Source organism: Pinus tabuliformis, chromosome 5_1 (genome assembly GCF_031772625.1).
Source record: "Pinus tabuliformis cultivar Carrire ecotype Pingquan chromosome 5_1, CPIR1, whole genome shotgun sequence".
In the NCBI taxonomy this organism is placed as follows: Eukaryota; Viridiplantae; Streptophyta; class Pinopsida; order Pinales; family Pinaceae; genus Pinus; species Pinus tabuliformis.
This window is the reverse complement of record NC_142305.1, coordinates 975,900,521-975,916,546: the sequence shown is the minus strand read 5'-3', so window position 1 is coordinate 975,916,546 and position 16,026 is coordinate 975,900,521.

Sequence of the window (16,026 nt, the reverse complement as noted above, 5' to 3'; positions counted from 1 at the left end):
TGGGTGGATGCGGTCCATGGTTCTGCGCCTCCTTTTTATGTTTCTGCCTCCTTTGCCTCCTACCTATGAGGGCATTTCTTGGCCCTCGCCCACCTTCACGGTTTCTTCCTGTGTTGTTGCTGCTACTTTTGTGGCCTTTTTCTACTCGGCAGCTTTCTATGCTGCTTCCCACGGTGCCTGCACCTCAACTACTGTTGTTTCCTTTTTATTTTTCTCGGTAAACTGTGCGATGAGCAGCTTGGAATTGTCTTTCTTCTACTGCGCTACCAACCTCTCGAGTTATTCAATGTTGGGGGCTCACCATTCTGGAGGCCATGCTTCCAAGACAGTAAAAATGGTTTCGTTAGTGGCTACAAAAGGTAGCTTCGTCCATTTCTTTATAGGATCCTTGTGCACCCTGATAAATATGTTGTGCATGTCTACCTTGAATTCTATGAAACTCTGCAGACTGTTGTAAGCCATGGGTGACAACCGCAACTTACAGTTGATCCACATTCGGATGGTCATATCCATGAGCACCTAGAAGATCTTGGTGTCGTGTATCCTTGTTGCATCCTTCATGGCCTAGAGTGAAGTGTACTTCACGGCCTCCGGTAAATCTCTATCAATTGTGGGGAATTGACTATCCTCCAGCAATTCCCCTACTATGAGCACTATGGACAACAATAGCCATGCATAGTGGAAGGTTTTACCCTACTCCTGGGATTCACAATATTTCTCTAAGAATTTTGTGTAGGGGAATTTAGACCAGTTAAATTGGACCCCTCCACGCACTTCTCAGCCAGTGCGACCACCAGCGCAGGTACCTCGTTTGAGCGGCACTTCCGCATAACTTTTCCTTCCAGAATTTGGGTTGCCACATGTACCGCTTTGTCCTTGATGCTAGAGATGGCGTAACCCATCTTCTTCTTTTCCAGTTCATACTTCGTCTTCATGGCCTCCGTGAGGGACAAATCACTGCCCTTTCCTTCCGACATGGTCACGGGGTCCTTTCCTTTGTATGGAAGCCGGGAAACACAATGAATCGGGTCTGTCATGATGGGGGTGGGCTCCTCCAACCATAAATACCCATCATGCACTAGAAAGAGTAGCTACCTGATGACGAAAATGGTTATTGGGGGGTAGTTGAAATGCAACACCCAAAGTAAGTTCAACAACCCAGCCTTTTCCACACCGCGCAACCATTTCCACGACTCTAATGTTGTTACCACCCCCGCGATGTGTTGCTTCATGAGGTTTCCAGTCTCCAGGTGAGGGAACTTCTCGCGGTTAGCAAGGTCCCAATCTTCAAATTTCATGGTTGGCATGCGGCCCAGGTGTTGTTGGGAAAAGTATCCAATTCGGAATGCCCCTATCCCACTCTAAGAGGTGATAGTGCCTTAGCAACAAACAGGTAAACTTATTCGAATATTCTTCTTTATGAAATGTAAGTGAGGAAGAAGGATCTAACTAACCTGTGTCTTCCACTAGTTTGTTGATCCAGATTACTCCTCTCTTCAGTAGCTCCCAGCTTCTTGCTCCTTCACCGGCCCAGCTTCACCGAATTCCTGCAAGATCACAAGAGAGAGAAACTACACAAAGATACAGATATACATTCATAAAAAGCTCAAGATCAGATTAAGCTAAACATGTAAGCATAACAAAACATCATTGGTATACAACATGTAGGAGAAACTCAAATAGTTTATTGATATGATAATAAAGTCCAAGAGGAGATACAACCAAGTGAGTTCCGATCCAGCATCTACCTCCCAGCAAAGGAATCCCTTCCTCTCCTCCAACGAAGCATAAATCACCCAATGTGCTAATCTCAATCTCAAACCAACAGCAATTCTCTGCAAAGTACAAAATTCCAGCCTCCTGAACCTCTGGGTGAGAGATACATATATAGATGTAAGCAGAGAGGATGAGTCAGCTTATGTTTTGACTTGTGGCTTCTCTCTGTCAGTTCTTGCTTCCACTTGGAGGTTGAGAACCTCTTACTCATCACTAGTCGAATTCATTGAGGCAAGTGTCATTGGAGAAGATTCTGGAAGCTTCCAGGGTCTTTCCACCTCATTGAATGAGCTTGCCATTTGTCATTTCCCGCTCAGCGCACCCTGGTAGTGCTTCCACCTGTGTTGCAGTGCACCTAGCCAATGCAGACTTTGCATTTCAACGCAGGCAGCTAGTGGAGCCTCTGAATTGATCCTGAATTGACTATTTCTGAGTGGTTTTTGGTGGAGAACTTCTGGGAGAAGCTGTCATTGGTTGACCTTGTTCCTTTAGGAGCTGTAACAACATCTTTAGGGACTTTGGATCCCTTGAATTATGGACATTTCATGCTTATAGCTGTAAGGCACAGAAATGTCTATAACAGTTGCCCCCTAAAGTATGAGGCCGTTTATCGGTGAAATGCTTTATTAGGAGGATTCGAAGTTCATTCAATGCTGGGAGGAGACCTGTAATAAGATACAATACAATACATTATTTTTCATACTGTTTTCATGATCTAGCTAAGGCGGGCATTCCCATGCTCAGCTTTATAAATTCATTTTTGTGTACATAGGACAGACAATTGTCTGATGATAGATTGATGATCCTGCTGAAATCATCATCCTTTGGTAGGATGATTGTCTGTGCTGCAATGCTGTACATGCCAATGTTTTTATTTTTCCTGAATATATATCGCAGCCCGGATGGATGAAACTAGATCCGGGGTCTTCAAACGCGTTCGATCTTCACTCTAAGTACAAGTCGATCCATGTGAGAGATGTTCTGAAGTCGAACATGGAAAGACATCGCTTGATTACCGGTCAATGAGGTAAACCATTAACAAGCGCGAGAGGAATCACAAATAATGATAATGACCCTCCAGGTACTGCAGTACAATTCACGTGGTGTGAATAAAGGACTTGGCGTCGAACACCACGCAAAATCTTTCGGTCGAAGGTCATTGATGTATACCTGTCGCCGGAAGTGAGAAACTTGCCATTGAGGCATGCAAGCTTCAAAGTACTGAAGGGGTTGTTCCTAGATCAACTTCTTGGATAATGAGCTGATGTCGACAAGAAGCGATCCGTCAAAGGAGGGCCTTAATGTATCCCACATCAGTGACACGGAATGGAGCAAATGATTTTGATGGAGGTGAAAACGATCTGATGATATATGGTTCAGGGTGGCGGTCATGAAAGAATGAAGGATAATGTATGGTAGTGGATGGGACATGGTTGACTTCTCTTGAACATATCGGCGACACTTGTGTGATGGATTGGTAGCATTTACCCCAAAGGTGGATGGTATGGCGAGACCATGGCGATGTGACCGGTGAATGAAACAACCCAACCCGACTCAGGCATAGAGTGGAAGTGTCATGTTCAAGAGCGACCTGCTACAAATAAAGTTCTTTGAGTTTCTTCCCAATTTTTCCCCAGTCATTGCTGGCCAGTACCTCTTTATTTTTGTCAAGCTTGAGGAGGATAACATGTGCTTTTTCTATAATTTTCCCTTCGGGCAAACCCATCGCTATGTTTTAACGAGCCTAGCGATAGTGAAACTCGTTCTCGTCTAAAGACAAGTTTGTCGCTATTTAATGCTTTGAATGAGTCTAACGACAAAGATAACTCGGTCCTTTTCATTTTTAGAGAGTCTAAAAAGGTACGTAAAGTCAACTCCGAAAGTCTTTTTTCGTCATCTAATCCCTTAAGTCCGAAAAAATATAAAACAATACAGAAGGGATGAGTTTTCGATAGTTTTAACGAGCCGAACAAAACAAGCGCTCGATCTTTTTGTGCAATAATCCCTCAGGTCCAAAAAGATTAAAATCTAGAGGAGGGATAGCACTTCCGGTCGCTTTAACGAGTGGAAGGCCAAAACTCGGCAATCTTTTCATATTTTACGAGTCAGATGAAAAGAGCTTAAAGAAGACTCGTCTTTTGAGGAACGAGTGATAAAACGGGTTAGCAGCTAATTCCAGGTAAGGGTTGGAATTTTCCAATCACGACAGTGTCACAAGGATGGCTAGTGAAATCACTATTCGGAGCTGTTCCTCAAAATGGGTAAGCAATCATATGGAGGTGAACGATCGGCCAATGGAAAAGTGGAGGTGACGGTGCAAACACAACCAAGGCTTTAATGGCTGATAATGTTACATTCACGGTGGTTATTTACCGGAATATAGCTCATTTTTTAACGAGCTTAAACGCGGAAAAACACTGCTCAGTCTTATGTTTATTTTTTAACGAGCATGAACTATGTGCTAAAACTGCTCGATCTTATGTTTATTTTTTAACGAGCATGAACTATGTGCTAAAACTGCTCGATAACATGGTCTAGTTTTGATTTTTTACCATAAATAGCTTTTCCTTTTCAAAGATAGTATTGTACCCTCAATTGCTGCATCAAACTAGTTAGAAATGAATAACATTTGCTTGAAAATGATATTAAAACACTAACATTTCACTTTGAACTACGTAAAAAGCTATTAAAAAGTTTTTTTACCTTTCATTTTACCATTTCATTTGAACTTGGCTTATTGGAGCTTTGGAGGTGCCTCTTCCCCCTTGATTTTCACCAGCTGATTTCGGGAGATTTTGTGGACGATTCTCGGCGCCGTCTGGACCAGGTAGGAGCTAAACCTGAGCTCTTTCATTTCATGGTTTCCTTTCTTCTTTCTGTGCTTGTTTTCCCGTTTTTCTGAGCCCCTGGGGTTTGATGGGGTCGCTCTGCCATCAGCGCACCTTGTGCACTCGAAACCTGTGTTGAATGTCAAGTAGCATGAAGGCAGTTTGACCTTCAACGCAGGTGGAACACTGTGTAGGTGCATTGAGCGCAGAAAAGGATTTTATTGCACAATTTTTGATGAAAATTTTTGTCTGTTTCTCATCAAACCAGGATCTAACTCATCTCATGTTTGTTTTTCAGAGATATTGGAGCAAAATGACCCTTAAATGGCGAGAACGAGAACATGAAGAAGAGGACATGATTGCCCTACATGATCCTGCCACGGTGAACGTGCTGCGGAACTGTGGCCTGCTGAAGTTCTTCCGCATTTCTAGCATGAGACAACAGATTACCCTACTGCAGTATTTGCTCGATGCTTGGGATTCTATCAACCAAGTATTCTAGATTAGGGGCAAATCTATCCCCTTGACCGCAGTAGACATTTACTTCTTGACTGGCTTGTCGTGGCGGGGTGCCCCCATTTCTTTGTCAGGTTCGGCCCGAGGGAGTGACTTTGTGAGAGATTATGTCCGCCAGTATTGCAGGGAAGGATCTCAGCCGAGTAAAGATGGAAAGATTGTTATCCGTGAGGTTTCTGATAGGTCTCTTAGGTCTATCTTGTACACTATTGGTAGGATGGCCAGTAGTGCGTCTCTTCATGTGGCCAACAGATCTTATATGCAGCATGCCTTGGAGTGTCTCCAACCGAAAATATTCAACTGGTGTGATGCAGTACTTCCTCGGATGAAAAGTCAGTTGACCAAGGTAAAGGACGAGAAACTGAAGAACTTTGGGTTTGGTTCTATTTTGACCGCCTTTTCTTTGGAGAAGATACCGCTGATGCAGCCACAGCACATTGCACTCGACTTGCCTTCTCCTACTGAACCACGCATGCAGAGATAGGTTGACCACATGTCTAGGCATGCTGGTCAATCTCAGATTTCTTTTTCTGATACCTTCTTCAGGTGGTTCGAGCGTCAGGAGATGGTCTATTCTGAGTATCCATATGTCGGCATGGACTTCCGGGGTGATCCGGATTTAGTACTGGCGGACGGCGAGCAGTGGGGCGCTATTGGTAAAATCTTCGACCATATCACTGTTTACTGTTTTTTATTCATAATGTCCTTGTGATTTATTCTATCAAGACCTTAATCGAACTCATGTGTGCATGCAGATGTTGGTCCTGTTCGTCCAGCAGTTGGCCCGAGAGCGCCAGCCGCTGCCCCAGCAGGGGAGGCTGCCGGGAGGGTTATTCTTCGTGACCTTGATGTGGCCGAGACCCTTATAGCTGTGCAGGAGAAGGTTGAGAGCCTTACTCTCGGCATTCCAGATGTGAGGATCGACGAGTTACCTTTACAGTTGCATCGGCATACTACTGGTGTGCCTAGACAATGGACTCGTCTCTTACGCATGATCGCGCAGGCCGTGACGTGCTATCATGAGCATCACTAGACTAGGGTGCCGCCTAGCATTTTGAGTTTTTGGGTCATGTGACCGATTTTGTCTTGGTTACAGAACATTATATGTAAACCACAAACAGCTTATATATATATATATATTTTGATTTTCGGGGTTTTATTCTAGTTGAGTTATGTGATCCACATGTACAACATTGATGATGTGTTTCTTTTATAAATGTCACAAATGTCTATCTAACACATAGTTTGCTAATGAGTTGGTTAATGTGTTTAAGTTTCTGGAAATATGCTAGTATTGAATTAAATCAAACTGTCTTTCCAAAATCTTAACCCTTAGAAACATGCGATAAATGGCTGGATTTCAGACGGAATATATACCATTGAGTTGTAGTATTACGAGTTGTGAGTCTAGCCTGATGATTAGTCGACGTATACCATGGGTGATGGCATCAGAGAGTAGTTCTATCAACGCGCTATACTCAGCGATGTTATTCGTTGATTGCCCAAAACATACACCTCTGAAACTTACTAACTCGCCGCTTGGATCAAAAATGGCCCAGGCTGCGGAGGACAGGTTCCGCGAACTACGACTCACTCCGTCGGCATATCCAACACATGTCTCCAAAAGGTTTGACATCTGCAATAAATGTAAAAATGTGGATTACTCGACCAAAACAAACACTTTAGCGAAAACAAAATACAACAAAAGCATACTGGTTACTATTTAAGCATAGTAACGTTTGAGGTACAACCCATTACGGGGTTGCGCCAGTGGAATTCCGTCATAATCCATTAACTCGTAGGCTCCTTTTGCTAACACTCGTTTAACAATATAGGGGCCCATCCATAAATAATTAAATTTACCTGCTCCCAATTTATCGGATTCTTGGTCGTAAAGCAAGACCAAGTCACCTTCTGAGAAGACACGGGGTTTGACATTTTTGTCGAACTGCGACTTGACTCGTTTCTTATGGGCTTCATTAGCCAACGCGGCATCACGACGGGTTTCATCCAATTGGATTAATTCCAAGAAACGAGCCTCTTCTTCTGAAGTTCCGGGGAGGAGATCAATTGCGAGTTTAAGAGACGAGATTTCACATTGGACTGGTAAGACTGCTTCCAGGCCATATACCAGTTGGAAAGGTGTGAACCCGGTCGCATTCCTTACCGATGTTCGGTAGGCCCACAAGGCTGAGTACAGGATTAGGTGCCACCTTCTTTTGTGAACCCCGATCATCCTTTGCAACATACGCTTCAGGACCTTGTTGATCGCTTCAACTTGTCCGTTGGCTTGCAGATAATACGAGGTAGAGCTGTCGTGAGATAGCCCTAGCTTGGCAGCTAATTCAACCATCATGTGATTGCGAAAATGCGATCCATGATTCGTAAATATAGCCTGTGGTACGCCAAATCTGGCGACTACATGATTGAAAAAGAAAAGGGCAGCTGTTTCACTAGTGTTATCTAATGTAGGCATCGCCTCGACCCATTTGGTAAAATAGTCAACGACGACTATAATATACCCATGCCCCCCGGTCGAGGTGGGGTTACATGTCATGAAATCGATGCCCCATTTGGCGAAAGGCCCAACACCAACTATTGGCTGTAAAGGTGCGGGTGATCTTCTGGTTTTGCTATCGAAAATCTGACAAGCATGGCAACTTCTGACTGCGGTTATGCAATCTTTGAACATGGTTGGCCAGAAGTATCCTGCTCGTAAGATTTTTTGTGCTATATCATATCCAGATTGATGCCCCCCACACACTCCTGAATGACACTCATTCAGGGATTTTTCGGCCTCCTCATGGGTGAGGCACCTTCTCAGAACTGTATCGATACCACGACGGTAAAGTGTATCACCGACGATCATGTAGTCTTTTCCTTGGTATCATATACGTTTCTATTCTGAGTGAGAGGTGTTAGGCCTAAACTTTTGGGTTTGGAGATAAATTATTATATCTCCATACCACTCATTGCTTGTAGATATCAGAAACAAATTCTCGTCCACGATTGATTCTTCGGATGTTTCATCGTTGGACGACGATGGGAGATCGCACAATAATTCTGCGAAAACTAGAGCTTTCTTTGATTTGGGTTTTACAAATTCCAGATCAAACTCTTGAAGGATTGCTATCCATTTTGAATATTTGCCCCCCAGCAACTGTCGCGACAATATATAAGTCATGGGGTTGCAATCATACAAAATGGTAGTTTTCTGAAAGAGGACATAGTGTCGAAACCTTTGTATCGCTTGAACAGCTGCAAGCGCTAGTTTTTCCACATAAGAATATTTACTTTCTGTATCATTTAAGTTTTTCCTCGACTTCTTGAAGTAAAACAATTGCGATGGTCGTATCTGCCGCAGCTAGATACAGGTTAAAGTCTCTTTGATAATCAGGTGCGTACATTAATGATGCTTTTATTAAGGAATCCTTTAAAGCATCAAAGGAAGCTTGTGCAACCTGATCCCAGACAAAGGGTACCTCCTTTTTCAAAAGACGTGTATAACCTTTAGCGAGTTCGGCATAATTTGGAATGAACATCCTCAGAAAGTTTGCTTTCCCTTGGAGTTTCTGAATCTGAAGCAAATTCGAAGGTGGAGGCAAATTGATGATTGCCTGGACCTTCAAGGGTCGAGACAAATCCCATCCTTTGAGACTACAAAGCCAAGTAAACGACCAGAACTGACACAAAACACACATTTGTGCGGATTGAGTCGTATCTTGTAGTATCGGCAATGTAGAAATATCGCTCTTAAATGTTGCAGATGATCAGTCTGCTTTCGCGAATGAGCCAGAAGGTCGTCGAGGTATGGTTGAACGATGTTCTTGATGTCATGGAAGGCATAATTCATCGCCCTCTGAAACGTCGCCCCTGCGTTCTTTAAACCAAAGGGTAATTTTCGATATGCGAATGTGCCCCACGGACAAATGAATGTAGTCTTTGACTGGTCCTGTGGGCGGATATTTATTTGATTATACCCGGAAAATACATCCATGAATGAAAAGATTTCACATCCGGCGCATTCATCAATTATCTGGTCGATGAAGGGTGTAGGGTAGTTGTCTTTTGGACAAGCTTGGTTCACATCCCTATAATCGACACGCACTCTAATTGTCCCTTGTTTCTTCATAACAGGGACAATATTCGATACCCAATCGGTTAGAGGAACCGGGTAGATGAAACCAGCATGGAGAAGTTTTTCAACTTCTGCCTTAATGGCGGCGGCTTTCTTGAGGTGCACCTGCCTGAGCCGTTGTCGTACCGGTTTGACATCTAGATACATCTTAATTTCGTGTTCAACGATACTCGAGTCGATGCCTGGCATTTCATCATATGACCAAGCAAAGACATCTCTGAACTCGCGAAAAAGAGCGTTATATATTTTCTAGTTCTGAAGGAGAACAACCTTTGCCGACATAAATATTCTCTACAACATTTGTTTTAGTCGAGATATTTATGGCTATAGTTTCTTGAATATTGGATAAGTTGCGCTCAGAATCCACTGTATTTACAGTATTTGAAAGGAATTCAAAAACTGAAGGATGATAAAGGTCATCTGGAGTATCTTCTTCATAATCAGGAAGAAGGGAACGATGGTGGTGATCATTCCATGGGGCCTCTTCAATCAACATTGATTGTAGGATTCCTTCGTCGGTTCCATGCACTCGCGACCAAGGATGTAACGGGGTACCATATTCTCTAGACCTATCTACCCAAATGCTTGATGAGCGTTGAATTGGGTTCACCTCCCATGCCAGAAACATTGATTGCTACAATATTTCTATTGGGCTTGGGGGCAAAACCATTGCATGATCCATGTCGATATCGTCTTCTGAGATCTTCGTGGAAGATATCATATTGCAGGTACCTATCGACGCTACTTCCGCTAAGTAGATTGGAGGTGGAAGAGCGAAAGTTCCCATTAGTATAGGATCTTTTAGTAGGCCTACTCCGATATTCTGAAGCGAATGTGGGCTTCCATGGATCATGGGAATGCTTCCTGTAACTTGTGAACCATTAGGGAGGAAGTTTTGTTGGTCGACGATCGTAATCCCCCTTGAAAGGGGAATGCAATCTTTCTAAAATAGGTCGACACAACAGCTGCCATGGCGTAGATCCACGATCTTCCTAGTACGATGTTGTAATCAAGATTCCCATAGATGACTTCAACATCTATTTCTACTATTTTTCCCCCTAGTTCAACCTTCAAGTTATTTAGGATACCATATGGGGTATATGTCCTACCGTCGAATGCTTTTAATGTTGTCGACGATCGCGACAAGGTTGGAGATCCTAAAGTTTTCCAGCAACTCATCGACATAATACATGTAGATGCGCCCTCATCAATAATTGTTCGGTGAACAGTTTCGTTGAGGGCTTTCACTTGGATAAGGAAAGCTAGTTGAGCTGGTAACTGAGGATTGTATCCTTTGTGGTCAAAGGATACAAGATTGGAATCCTTAGGATCAACCCCACCAATGGCTGATAACAAAGCCTGCCTTTGGGATGGGCAATTTTGTATTACTTCAAGAGTCGACATAGCGGATGGTGATTGGGCCAAATCTTCCACTATGTTATAATGCTGCGCTGCTCTGGCGCGAGGATTAAATGTCGACTTGTGTACTACTCCCTTTGGCGGTTTTATTGTTAATTCAGGAATGATGGGTGGTACAACTTCTGTCGAAGTTGTTGTCGAACTGCTGGGTTGATCTTTATCCATGCCATTCGACAGTTGCGGATTCCCGTAATCTTTGTTCCTTGTTGAAATCAAAGCATCATTTTGTTGCTTCGAAATCGACAACATTAGCACTTGCGACGGGGAAGCATTTCCACTATCAACCAGATTTGTGCCTGGATTTGGAAACGGATCAGTTAACACAGCTGAGGTTTGCGAACTCTTGAAGAACCTTTTAAGCTCAGCTTTGTATGGACATTCTTTCATCCAATGATCCTCATCACATATCTGACACCCTGAGGGGGGTGGTTTCCTATTTCCAGGAGGGTTTGAAGAAGTTTTTTCAGGAGATGATTCACCCTGTTTCTTCTTCTTCCCTTTGCTTTGCTTTTTCTTGCTTCCTGGTTGTTTGGTTTCTTTGCCTTTATCTGCTGATACGGCATTTACTTCCGAAGCAAGAATTTCGTCTTTTGCATTTTGATCTGAAATCTTACGGGCCTTCTTGGAGTTGGACTTTGTTGATTTCGCGTTTGTCGCGCCAATCACGCCATCGCCGGCATGAGAGTCATTGTTTGATTTAGGAGGAGGAGGAATTGAGAATTCCAGTCTAGGGGCATCAGGTATTTTGTCGTAGAGCGTGCCAGACTGAGTATAGACTAAGTCTAGATATTGCGCACGAGTGATAACTTGCTCTTCCGTTATGACTCCCCCCTTTGCCACATCTTCCGTTATAGCAGGAAGTAACGACTTGATAAACCATTCAGCTAATAGCTGATCGGGAACGTACGTTTTTACCATCCTACGACGACGTTGCCACTCATGTATATGATCAGATATGTGAGTGGCCGTTGTCTGTTTGAAGTTGGTTAAGATTTCCGTTCCCATTTCATACCTTATTGGTAATTGAAAATGGGTTAAGAAAGTCGTGGCTAAGGTGCTGAAATTGTCGAACGAAGCTCTAGGCAATTCAATATACCATTTTGCCGCTGGACCCGTTAACGTCCTCTGAAAAAGGCGAAGCCTTATCGAATCATCGTTTAGGGTGTTTGACGAACACCATAGATGAAATGTCATCACGTGATTCGATGGATCTTCACCTGGATTTCCATTAAATTTAGGAATATCTGAAGGAAGTTTGTGAGGAATCGCTGGCCACCAAGGGGCGTAAGCAATTGGATCGTTTGTTAACCAGTGTAAATCGGGTAACTCTAAAGTTGCCACGAATGGTAACTGTTGATTCAGGTTAGGTGAAGCATACCCAGGATACGATGGAATTGCCTGAGCAGTTGGCCTTCGCATACTAGCATAATGTAATTGATGCTGGTATGACTGATACAGTTGGTGGACATGACCACCATAAACTGGTTGATTTTGACCGTTTTAAATGTACGGTTTTCCACTGTTCGCAAAGATCTGTTGCTCAAAACCTTGGTACACTTGTTGGAATTGTGGTTGTTGGTATTGCACCAGCCACGGTTGCGAAGCCATGTTCTATTGCACTATACTAACCGTTGGACCAAGGTGTGGGGTAATTGTACCCGTTTAGACCTGCGTCGCCCCACCAGTAGGCGATTGTGGTTGAGTCACAGGGTCAAGGGGCTGTTGCATTACAACCTGAGAGATCTGAGGTTGACATACAACAGGCAATGTTTGAACTTGTGACACTGTCACAATAGCTGGTGTAGTCGGGATGTTCGACATAGGTACACATTGTTGCATAGAATACACAACCCTTGGTTGTTGAGGTAGCATAGGTACCCAACCACTTGATGTAACTCCAGTATAACCTTAATACTGTTGTGAACTCCCGTATGGATATCCTCCCGGAGGAGGTAATGAAAGGGCATACTGCCCCCCATACGGTGGCAATCCGGAACTTAAGGGGATTGTCTGCCCTTGGGGACTGGATTGCCCAAATTGACCTCCAAATGGATCAATTTGGCGAGTCTCAACATAAGAGTTGCCGGATATTATTCCGGAGGAACAAACAGGAACGGACCACACTGTCGAAATAGTCCCTGGGTGGACTCCTTCTAGCGGTTGTGAGCTAGTCGGGACAGATGGTATGCTGGCAAACATTGTCGGAGTGACGGCAGGGAGTTTTGCTTTCGTTGTGTCATTCGACGCAGTCCTAGATGTTGACGGTTGTTCAGACATTTTGAGTCTGTCCAAAAGATTACCTAGCGATTCTACAGGAACTTCCACTGGTGGTAGAATAACTTCTGATGTCGAAGGAAATAGAGTGACCCCGACTCCAAAATGTGTTGGAGTACTTGCTCGCGGATCTTCTACAATTTCCTCTATCGCAATCAAACCAGGTGGAAGGGGAAGACCGTCAGGTCCGTAAAATATTTCTGGTGCCGAAGAAGGCGTTGAATCAACAGCGACAGATGTTTGAGGAACAAGACTCTCTGAACCGGTTACAGATGGAACTGGTTCAGTAACACAAGTGTTTGCTCTCAGACTAGGATTAGTATCACTGTCCCTCTGTGGCTGTTGAACTTCTTCTGTAGAGGCAGGGCTTCCATAAATGTTTGGAGTAACCGGAATCTCAGATGTTGTTGGAACACTTGTTCTAACTTTGATAGGAGATTTCGAACCGGTTAAATGAGTTTGCTTTGTCCGTACTGTTTTCGATTCCGGAGACAAAGACGGTTGACTCGTAAGCCTCCGCGAACGACGGGGTTTCAATTGAATTTCTTCCACGATTGCGGATTACTCGATCAACCAAAATACAAAAAGGGGAAAGTGTGTTTCCGAATTAAATGAATTTTTAGACGCTTTAGACGCAACTTTCTTTTTCAATTTTAAAGAGTCGAGAAAAAGCTAAAGATGACTCTAGTCTCCTTCGATGTTTTAACGAGCCCGAAGTGACAAATGCTTAGATGGAATTTTTCCGTTATAGAGTCTGAAAAAGGCCAAAAGGAACTGCTCTGGAGTTCTAGGTAGAGGGTGTGCCAAACTTTTCGCAAAACCGCAGAATACTTTTTAAGGTACGGGCGGTCAATCTTCCCGAATGCTGTGTTCAGTGCATTGCGATCAGTAGGGCGGCCGACACGGCTTCCTAAGGATAAAGGCTTTATGCCTATAGAGGTCTCCCAATATATACTCGACAGTACGTGGGAGCACAATCCGTACTGGCGCTATCGTCCCTCAGGAGGAATCACCCAACCATCAGCGAGATCGACAGTCACCAGGTTTTACGATGCCGGAACACGTCTCTAGCCTAGACCGCTATGTTGTGCGTTAAGTTACAAAGCGTTGTTAAGTTCATTCAATTTATTTTAGGTTGATCTTTCTTAGAAGTTTTCCTTTTTGGATCACCAGGAGATGTATGATACAATTCCTAAATGCAGTCTAAAGATGATAAGCAAGCTTTTATATCTTTTCAACAATGAAAATCCTAGCTACAAGGGGAAAAGGAAGATACAAACTTTTCTCAAAGAGCATAAAGCACACTGTAATGCACTTTTCCCTAAATCAAAGCATGCAAACTATCAAAATGAAAATGCACAAATGCATGTATTTGTTTTCGCTTCCTTAATATTGATGCCTAAAAAGAAAGCTGTTGTACAAATTTGAATTCGATTTCAAGTGAAAACATAAACAAGTTCCCTTTTCAAAATCAAAAAGGCGATTACGACACTTTATGATTTACTTGTTTCGACACTAGAAATGCACAAATTCAAACCAAACGACAAAAGTAAAAGCTCAATCAACTGTGAACAGCAAGCAAACTCACTCCTAAGATCAAAACGACACTTACGACAGGCCTAGATCTAAGGGCGACAGTATGACTAGTTTACTTTTGTAATGGGAAACTGCAAATGATGTAACAAATACACAAAGAAAAAATACAGTTTCTTTATACAACTGAGGCAGAATTGAGGCAAAGAAAATGGGTTTCAGATAGGTACACTGACTGATAACAGGCTGCAAAAACAGAGATGAAACTGAGCAAAAGGAAGCAGGGAACCACAGCTGCACAAGGCAAAGACTGATCAGCGCACCCTCAGCACAGAGAAACTGAACTTCAGCGCAGGTAGCCTTCACGGGACCTGCGCTGAAATGCAGAACCTCTTCACAGAGTCTGCGCTGAAGCAGAAACGAGAGTTGTTTCTTGGTTCTGGGTTACGGTTTGCAGTTAAATCTCTAGTTTTTGGCGGGATCAAAGCTATCAATTAGGTACAATTAGGAGGATGATTTAAAAGAGGACTAAGATCTATCACAAAGGGCTATTAGAGCACTTGTGGATCAGTTTGTTCAGATCATAAAAACAGGCCCAGTGAGTGGACTAGAGTGGCAGATCTCTACTTTGCATTTGAAAATGGCAAATGCATTTCTATTCGGCACTCCTGAGTTTATGAGAAGAACAACAATAGAAACACAAATAAAATAACAAGATACTCTCCCCAGCGGAGTCGCCAATTTTTTGTTGGGAAAAGTATCCAATTCGGAATGCCCCTATCCCACTCTAAGAGGTGATAGTGCCTTAGCAACAAACAGGTAAACTTATTCGAATATTCTTCTTTATGAAATGTAAGTGAGGAAGAAGGATCTAACTAACCTGTATCTTCCGCTAGTTTGTCGATCCAGATTACTCCTCTCTTCAGTAGCTCCCAGCTTCTTGCTCCTTCACCGGCCCAGCTTCACCGAATTCCTGCAAGATCACAAGAGAGAGAAACTACACAAAGATACATATATACATTCATAAAAAGCTCAAGATCAGATTAAGCTAAACATGTAAGCATAACAAAACATCATTGGTATACAACATGTAGGAGAAACTAAAATAGTTTATTGATATGATAATAAAGTCCAAGAGGAGATACAACCAAGTGAGTTCCGATCCAGCATCTACCTCCCAGCAAAGTAATCCCTTCCTCTCCTTCAACGAAGCATAAATCACCCAATGTGCTAATCTCAATCTCAAACCAATAGCAATTCTCTGCAAAGTACAAAATTCCAGCCTCCTGAACCTCTGGGTGAGAGATCCATATATAGATGTAAGCAGAGAGGATGAGTCAGCTTATGTTTTGACTTGTGGCTTCTCTCTGTCAGTTCTTGCTTCCACTTGGAGGTTGAGAACCTCTTACTCATCACTAGTCGAATTCATTGAGGCAAGTGTCATTGGAGAAGATTCTGGAAGCTTCCAGGGTCTTTCCACCTCGTTGAATGAGCTTTCCATTTGTCATTTCCAGCTCAGCGCACCCTGGTAGTGCTTCCACC